This window comes from Nerophis lumbriciformis, linkage group LG33 (assembly GCF_033978685.3).
Source record: "Nerophis lumbriciformis linkage group LG33, RoL_Nlum_v2.1, whole genome shotgun sequence".
Classification (NCBI taxonomy): domain Eukaryota; kingdom Metazoa; phylum Chordata; class Actinopteri; order Syngnathiformes; family Syngnathidae; genus Nerophis; species Nerophis lumbriciformis.
The window spans coordinates 14,127,763-14,138,346 of record NC_084580.2 but is presented as its reverse complement, the minus strand read 5'-3'; positions in this window follow the sequence as shown (position 1 = coordinate 14,138,346).

Sequence of the window (10,584 nt, the reverse complement as noted above, 5' to 3'; positions counted from 1 at the left end):
GGAGCCTATCTCAGCTACAATCGGGCGGAAGGCGGGGTACACCCTGGACAAGTCGCCACCTCATCGCAGGGCCAACACAGATAGACAGACAACATTCACACTCACATTCACACACTAAGGCCAATTTAGTGTTGCCAATCAACCTATCCCCAGGTGCATGTCTTTGGAGGTGGGAGGAAGCCGGAGTACCCGGAGGGAACCCACGCAGTCACGGGGAGAACATGCAAACTCCACACAGAAGGATCCCGAGGCCGGGATTGAACTCACGACTACTCAGGACCTTCGTTTTGTGAGGCAGACGCACTAACCCCTCTGCCACCGTGCTGCCCATTGACTCCCATTTATTTGATATTCAGTAGTACCTCAACTTATGAGCTTAATCGGTTCTGTTAACTCAAAACACTTGTGTGACAGACTCTTGCCGTCGTGCGGGTTCCAAGGACCACCAAGGAACGACATTCTGCGAGCAGGTTTAGACTTCTTTATTTTTTGACAAGAAAGTCTCTTACGGGTTGCTTTTCAGCCTGGCCGTTCGTCTGCTCGCCTCTCCTCCGCTCCAGCTTTTCAGCCGCGCGTGTCTTTGTCTCCCTTGCGCTCTCAGTCTCTTTCGCTCAGCATCAGCTTCCTGTTGGCTCTGGTTTCTCTTTCCGTCTCTCTCCCTGACGTTCACGTCTGCCGCCCTTTTGTACGGTGCGAGAGGATAATTACATTGTGTCCAGCTGTGCGATCCACGCACCTTATAATGATTGCGGCGTCTCTCCCGGCGCGCCTCGCCTCGCTGCTCGCTCGCCGTCCACGCCTCCTCGCCTCCTCGCCACCATCTTGGGGCGGGCTCCGGTGTGCCCTGCCTCGCCGCCTCTCCCCAACTTGTATCTCAAATCAACATCACCCATTAAAATTATTTAATATCAATTTTAATTAGTGCTTGGTCCCCAAAAAGCAGCACCATTTTAACATGTAACATGCCTAATGAAAAGAAAACACCCTTTTAGATCATTCATATTGTGTAAAAACCAAACAATAGAATGTAGTACAAACAACTACAGGAGTTTTATGAAGTCCTGTAATAATAATGTACAGCATTTACCTTAGTATCAGCAGCTTTTACATAGTTTGATGGGTAAATGTCCACTGTATAGATATTTTTTCAACATCCTTAGCTGGCATTATCAATTCATGCTGCTTCATTATGGTGCAGACTAGCAGTGCATTCGTATTGCTTCACAAGCACGTGACGTCATGTTTTTGATTTTTTTTTTTTGTTTAATTCGATGAATATCAACCACTTCTTCTCAGCACTGTCTTTTGGGCCGATTTTAAGATGTTCAATTTAACATTTGCAACGCCAAAGAGAGGCGGGGATCAATGGTCCCTCTAAGGTGCGCACCTGTGCAATTGCGCACTGCTCAAGCGTCCTCTGCGCACGGCAAATCTATGCCACGCACAAAATCAAATAAAAAAATAAGTGCATAACAATTTTCGACACATGGACACGACAGAGAAAACAGTTTTCGTCATCATTGTTCAAATATTGTAACGTCTGTTGAGACTCTTTGTGGACATGAATTCCATTGATCACTTTACTGAGCAAAACTCTTTATTGTCGACCATAAACACATCACCAAAACATTAGTAAAAAAAATTATATCTAGCAAAACTGGTCATTTTCTGCAGTACAAACCAGACCAAAACCAACTTTGTTATATTAACAGCAGCCGCTCTCTCTTTCTCACTTGCGCCAACACATGCACATATGGCACTTAGCCAGTGATGCGTTTACAGCCACACAAAAAGTCGGACAACTCCAACACCACATATAAAGTGTCATTCCAGGTCGCTACACTATGATTTACCAATCAAATGTGTGCTTATTCTAGTGTCATTTATTAGGAATCTTGATTTATAAATATTAATCATGAAATGCTGTTAGTATATTAAATAAATACTAATAAAAATATATTTTTTACAAACAGGAAGTTGCAGGAATGTACACATGATCCCCTGCTTACATCTCATTGTGCAACATGTGAATGTTTTAATGGCAACTAAATGCAATGTCTGAAAGGGGTACAAATTATTTCCAAAGCACGACCTCCACCCAGGCAAACAATACAAGTACACAGTTCATGAAAAACAATATTTTTTGTTATTGTCATTTTAAGTGGGCCTAAACACTTATATTAGAAAATAACCTCATGGAAATGACTGCTATCATTTGATTATAATAATAAGAGAATGTTGTCTGTCTATCTGTGTTGGCCCTGCGATGAGATGGGGACTTGTCCAGGGTGTACTCCGCCTTCCGCCCGAATGCAGCTGAGATAGGCTCCAGCAACCCCCGCGACCCCGAAAGGGACAAGCCGTAGAAAATGGATGGATGGATGGATGGAGATTTAACTTGTTATTTAGTCAGGCTTGGGACAGGTGTGCTGCTGGTGTAGCCACAGTGTGCATGTCTGATGTTGCTCACATGGGCTCCACTGAATGCTCAGGGAGTTTTTGTGTTTGCTCACACACATGAAAAATTAGAGGGAACATTGGCGGGGATGCTTGTAACTCAAATTTTTGCTTACAACTTCACGCGTAACGACAGCTCTTATCTCAAAACACTCTTAAGTTGAGGTACTACTGTATTACAATCCGGACACAAATGATTTCCCAGTGAATACACAATTAATTCAGTTATCTCCCTCTGAAAAATGAAGGAAAAAAACACTACAAGTATTGATTTGTACCTGATTTGGGGCGAGGAAATGTAACATATTTTGTCTTTTTCCCATTGCAAACAAAAACCCGTAGTTTTTTAATGACAAAAAGGGCATCACACATAACATAAAAACAACTTGATATGTATTGTGAGGCCTGGATTTGCAGAGAATAATTAATCTGGTGAAAGTGCAAATGATGTCAAAGTGTTGTCCCGCTTTCATGACATGCACTGTTTTGGGACCCCAATAAGTGTAACTTCCGTTTAAAGGGGCCTCAAGGGTTAAATATTTAAGTTTGCAGTCTTTTGTGTTACTTTTATAATAAAACAGGGTTGCCAACATTTAGGAATCAAAACCAGATCTTGTTTTAGTACCTTGTTAAATATGCTTTATGTTTTATATAAATAGACCAGTGGTTCTTAACCTGGGTTCGATCGAACCCTAGGGGTTCGGTGAGTCGGCCTCAGGGGTTCGGCAGAGCCTCCGGCGCGGAGGTCAAGACACGCCCGACTCATCGTGTAAACAAAAACTTCTCCCTGTCGGAGAATTATGGATACCCCCAAACAATGTTCCCTTTAGGGGTATATATGCATTCTACTGAGGTGGCAAATCATGATGCGTTCAGTCGATCGCAGCATCAAGCAAACAATCTGAAAATTCCCGTCGTATCAATTCCTAGATATGGTCGAAACTATTTAAAGTGCACTACGTATAATAAACGCAACATTATTAATATTGCTACTACGGATAATTTAAACAAAAACTCGTCAAAACAGCCCAATACTTATAATATGGGCTTTTTAAACATAAGATCATTGTCTCCCAAAACGTTATTAGTTAATGAGGTCATTAGAGACAACAATCTTAACGTCATTGGTCTTAGCGAAACCTGGCTCAAACCAGACGATTTTTTTGCGCTAAATGAGGCATCTCCTCCTAACTATACGAATGCGCATATTGCCCGTCCCCTTAAAAGAGGTGGGGGGGTCGCACTAATATACAATGAAAACTTTAACCTTACCCCTAACCTAAATAATAAATACAAATCGTTTGAGGTGCTTACTATGAGGTCTGTCGCACCGCTGCCTCTCGATATGGCTGTTATCTACCGCCCCCCAGAGCCCTACTCGGACTTTATCAATGAATTCTCAGAGTTCGTTGCTGATCTAGTGACGCAAGCAGACAATATAATCATAATGGGGGACTTTAATATCCATATGAATACCCCATCGGACCCTCAGTGCGTGGCGCTCCAGACTATAATTGATAGCTGTGGTCTTACACAAATAATAAATGAACCTACGCATCGCAACGGTAATACGATAGATCTAGTGCTGGTCAGGGGTGTCACCACCTCCAAAGTTATGGTACTCCCGTATACTAAAGTAATGTCCGATCATTACCTTATAAAATTCGAAGTTCTGACTCATTGTCAACAAACTAATAATAATAATAACTGCTATAGCAGCCGCAACATTAATGCTGCCACAACGATGACTCTTGCTGACCTACTGCCTTCGGTAATGGCACCATTCCCAAATTATGTCGGCTCTATTGATAACCTAACTAACAACTTTGACAATGCCCTGCGCAAAACCATTGATAGTATAGCACCGCTAAAACAAAAAAGGGCCCCTAAAAGGCGCACCCCATGGTTTACAGAAGAAACCAGAGCTCATAAATTATCATGTAGAAAGTTGGAACGCAAATGGCGCGCGACCAAGCTTGAGGTTTTCCATCAAGCATGGAGTGATAGTTTAATATCGCATAAACACATGCTTACCTTAGCTAAAGCTAAATATTACTCAAATCTCATCCGCCTCAACAAAAACGACCCTAAATTTTTGTTTAGTACAGTAGCATCGCTAACCCAACAAGGGACTCCTCCCAATAGCTCCACCCACTCGGCAGATGACTTTATGAATTTCTTTAATAAGAAAATTGAACTCATTAGAAAGGAGATTAAAGACAACGCATCCCAGCTACAACTGGGTTCTATTAACACAGATACAACTGTATCTACGACGGATACTGCAATACAAAATAGTCTCTCTCTTTTTGATGAAATAACATTAGAGGAACTATTACGGCGTGTAAGTGGGATAAAACAAACAACATGTTTACTTGACCCACTTCCTGGGAAACTTATCAAGGAGCTTTTTGTATTATTAGGTCCATCAGTGCTAAATATTATAAACTTATCACTTTCCTCTGGCATTGTTCCCCTACCATTCAAGAAAGCGGTTATTCATCCTCTGCTCAAAAGACCTAACCTTGATCCTGACCTCATGGTAAACTACCGACCGGTGTCCCACCTTCCCTTTATTTCGAAAATCCTCGAAAAAATTGTCGCACAGCAGCTAAATGAACACTTAGTGTCTAACAATCTCTGTGAACCTTTTCAATCCGGTTTCAGGGCAAATCACTCTACGGAGACAGCCCTCGCAAAAATGACTAATGATCTACTGCTAACGATGGATTCTGATGCGTCATCTATGTTGCTGCTTCTTGATCTTAGCGCTGCTTTCGATACCGTCGATCATAATATTTTATTAGAGCGTATCAAAACACGTATTGGTATGTCAGACTTAGCTTTGTCGTGGTTTAACTCTTATCTTACTGACAGGATGCAATGCGTCTCCCATAATAATGTGACCTCGGACTATGTTAAGGTAACGTGCGGAGTTCCTCAGGGTTCGGTTCTTGGCCCTGTACTCTATAGTATTTACATGCTGCCGCTAGGCGACATCATACGCAAATACGGTGTTAGCTTTCATTGTTATGCTGATGACACCCAACTCTACATGCCCCTAAAGCTGACCAACACGCCGGATTGTAGTCAGCTGGAGACGTGTCTTAATGAAATTAAACAATGGATGTCCGCTAACTTCTTGCAACTCAACGCCAAGAAAACGGAAATGCTGATTATCGGTCCTGCTAAACACCGACATTTATTTAATAATACCACCTTAACATTTGACAACCAAACAATTACACAAGGCGAATCAGTAAAGAATCTGGGTATTATCTTCGACCCAACTCTCTCGTTTGAATCACACATTAAGAGTGTTACTAAAACGGCCTTCTTTCATCTCCGTAATATCGCTAAAATTCGTTCTATTTTATCCACTAGCGACGCTGAGATCATTATTCATGCGTTCGTTACGTCTCGTCTCGACTACTGTAACGTATTATTTTCGGGTCTCCCTATGTCTAGCATTAAAAGACTACAATTGGTACAAAATGCGGCTGCTAGACTTTTGACAAGAACAAGAAAGTTTGATCATATTACGCCTATACTGGCTCACCTGCACTGGCTTCCTGTGCACTTAGGTTGTGACTTTAAGGTTTTACTACTTACGTATAAAATACTACACGGTCTAGCTCCGTCCTATCTTGTCGATTGCATTGTACCATATGTCCCGGCAAGAAATCTGCGTTCAAAGAACTCCGGCTTATTAGTGATTCCCAGAGCCCAAAAAAAGTCTGCGGGCTATAGAGCGTTTTCTATTCGGGCTCCAGTACTATGGAATGCCCTCCCGGTAACAATTAGAGATGCTACCTCAGTAGAAGCATTTAAGTCCCATCTTAAAACTCATTTGTATACTCTAGCCTTTAAATAGCCCCCCTGTTAGACCAGTTGATCTGCCGTTTCTTTTCTTTTCTCCTCTGCTCCCTTCTTCCTTGTGGAGGGGGGGGGCACAGGTCCGGTGGCCATGGATGAAGTGCTGGCTGTCCAGAGTCGGGACCCGGGGTGGACCGCTCGCCTGTGCATCGGCTGGGAACATCTCTGCGCTGCTGACCCGTCTCCGCTCGGGATGGGAGTCCTGCTGGCCCCACTATGGACTGGACTCTTACTATTATGTTGGATCCACTATGGACTGGACTCTCACAATATTATGTCAGACCCACTCGACATCCATTGCTTTCGGTCTCCCCTAGAGGGGGGGGGTTACCCACATATGCGGTCCTCTCCAAGGTTTCTCATAGTCATTCACATCGACGTCCCACTGGGGTGAGTTTTTCCTTGCCCTTATGTGGGCTTTGTACCGAGGATGTCGTTGTGGCTTGTGCAGCCCTTTGAGACACTTGTGATTTAGGGCTATATAAATAAACATTGATTGATTGATTGATTTTCCATATGTGTGAGCAAACGCAAAAACTAAAAACATGAATGCTCAAGGGAGCATTCATGTGGAGCGCATGTGAGCAACGTCAGACATGCACATGCACTGTGGTCACACCTGCAGCACACCTGTCCCAAACCTGACTAAATAACAAGTTAAATGTTTTATTATTGTAATCAAATGACAGCAGTCATTTCCTAGTAGTATACTGTATGTCTGGGTGGGGGTCCTGCTTTGGAAATAATGTGTATCTCTTTCAGATATCGCATTTAGTTCCCACTAAAACATTCACATGTTGCACAATGAGATGTAAACATGGGATTATGTGTACATTCCTGTAACTTTCCGTTAGTAAAATATATCGTTATTAGTATTTCTTTAATATAACAACATCATTTTATGATTACGATTCGGGTTCGGTGAATGCGCATATGAAACTGGTGGGGTTCGGTACCTCCGACAAGGTTAAGAACCACTGAGATAGACTGAGTATATAAATGTGGTTGATACAAATTGAACAATTGATTTACTTCTGTTGAAAAACATTTGCAAACCTCTAAGTGAGACCCTGAATCGTTTTTGTACCATGAGTGACATTTTTACATTTGAAGAGTATACCTTGTTGGCCTTGGGAGTAAGGCGTTACCATGGAGACCACCACAAAACCCTATGGGGTACCTTAGAGAACAGATTGTACCTCCTGCTGTACCAGTACTTATGACTGTTTACTTCTTTTTATCACTTGTAGCACTTGACACCACACAAAGAGAATGTGTTTCCAAAGCTCCTTTTCTACCAAAGGTCTTCCACACACAGGAAGTTCCTGTCAATGAGGACTATCATGTGGGGGGGGAAAATGCAGCAAATACTGCATTGTGATGCTGCAACATGCCTTGTGAACTTGTACAGTGTATGCAGTAATGTACATCTCTTCTGACTGTTGTGTGGTGTGTTCAAAGTGGCCTTCACTTGGAGCACATCTTTAGGTTAATTTGTAGTGTTTTGTTTGGTTTAAATGTGCAATGCTGTTGTCCTTTTCATTTTTAAAACACTGATTTTGCAATACAGAGCTGACATATCCAGTGCACAAACTACTATACACACTGTACAATGCAATTCGTAACAATGATAATATTACATGTAAATGGAAAAGGACAGCAAATATAATATCCATAGAGAGAAGACTAACATCAACTTAATTATGTTGTCGTGTGCCTAACTCTTCATATTGTTGTATTTGCTGCCTCTTTATATTTTCTAACGACGCAATAAGAATTTTTTTTTTTTAAACTTTAGAACTTCAAAACACACATTCAATTTATCTGATGTAAAATGAATATTTTTTAAACTTAAAGAGCACATCACCTATAAATACTTTCCGCTGAGACAGCAATAACCTATCTGACTAATGACACACATGGTTACTAAGCTCAAATTATTTAACTTTTTTTTTTAATGAAGCAATGCAGATAATGTGCCTCTATACATGTTAATGCCTCCCAGCTTGCATTTGAATGTAACATAACCGCTTACACCATTTTGCATGCTTTGACGATAATCCAAATATCTTACAGCAACTTTGTAACACTGACAGTGTGCCATTATTTCCTGCAGGCTTTTTCTACTCTGAGGAAAGCTGGGAGCTTTTTAACTGAACGCTAAGTGTTGATGAACGGTATCTTTTTTGCACATTTTTGTTGAAAGAAATAATAAAATATTTGTAGAACATTCCTTGCATTGTGTATTGCTTTCAACGTTTTAGCCAATTCCACTTTAAAAATATTTTTGCATGATTTAAAATACATTTTAGAAAATTTGTATTCAAAAATTTATTTTTTGCTATTATTTTATACAATTACTTCATATATATTATGTATATATTTCAAATATAATTGTAGCCAATCTTTGTTTTAAATCTGGTGTTCCTGCAAAACCACTAGACCAGACGAAGCCCAAACGTACTCCTTGTGGCATCTGTATCACAGTTTGAAAACTAATGCTCAAAATATTTAAACAGAAACTGGCAGATTAACATTTTTTCTAACAAATAAAAAAAATGTAAACCAATTAAATGCATAATTAAAATATAGGATTATTCCATATGATATAAATCAATTGAAACAAAAATGTATTTACTAAAATATTCTTATGATTACATTTCAGAGACTATTATTGAACACATATGATATAAAGTATAACTATAATCAGAAAAATAATCCAATAACTAAATATTAATATATCCATGAAGTGATAAATTAAAAAAATCTAAACAATTAATTTATATTTTATTTATCAATATAGTAAATTATTTGGACAGTTTTGGTAAACTAGCTAATATTCTAACGATTTTTAAAATTGTCTTTATATTTATTTAATTCAGGAACAAAAACCCTTTGAGTCGTTTGGTACTCAAACAGCAAAAAAAAAAAAAAAGTTCAGTCATTATCAAAATTAAATTCTATGTATTTATAAAATCATACAATTATATAAATATTTATCATATTAAAATTAATTGTTCATTATCTGAAACCCATACATGGACCTGTAATTTAGTTACTTAGCACGATTGTTTCACATCATGTTTATGATTAATTTCATTAACAGAAAATATCATAAATAATTTCACATTTTAACTAATGGATTTGTATTTAAATATTACTTTATATTTATTTAATTCAGGAACAAAAATCGTTTGAATCATTAGGTGCTCAAACAGTAAAAAAAAAAAAAAAAAAAGTCAATTCATTATTAAAATGAAATTCTATGCATTTATAAAATTATATATATATATTTATCATATTAAAATGAATTGTTCATTTTCTGAAACCCATACATGGACCTTTAATTTAGTTACTTTAACACGATTATTTCACATCGTGTTATGATTAATTTCATTAATAGAAAATATCGTAAATTATTTCACATTTTAACTAATGGATTTGTATTTAAATATGACTTTATATCTATTTAATTCAGGAACAAAAACCCTTTGAGTCATTAGGTACTCAAGCAGTAAAAAAAAAAGTTAATTCATTATTAAAATGAAATACTATGCATTTATAAAATTATATAAATATTTATCATATTAAAATGAATTGTTCATTTCATGAAACCCATATATGGACCTGTAATTTAGTTACTTTAACACGATTATTTCACATCATGTTTATGATTTATTTCATTAATAGAAAATATCGTAAATAATTTCACATTTTAACTAATGGATTTGTGTTTAAATATTACTCTATATTTATTTAATTCAGGAACAAAAACCTTTTGAATCATTAGGTACTCAAACAGTAAAAAAAAAAAAAAAAGTTAATTCATTATTAAAATGAAATTCTATGCATTTATAAAATTATATGTCTATCTGTGTTGGCCCTGCGATGAGGTAGCGACTTGTCCAGGGTGTACCCCGCCTTCCGCCCATGTGCAGCTGAGATAGGCTCCAGCACACCCCGCGAACCCCGAAAAGGACAAGCGGTAGAAAATGGATGGATATAAATATTTATCATATTAAAATTAATTGTTCATTTCCTGAAACCCATACAAAGACCTGTAATTGAGTTACTTTAACACGATTATTTCACATCGTGTTTATGATTAATTTCATAAAAATAAAATATGAATAATTTCACATTTTAACTATAAGATTTGTACTTAAACATTACTTTATAATTGTTTAAGTTTAGACATCAAATATTATTTCAGAGTCACTTGTTGCTCAAAATGTGAAAGTCTTCCTCTTG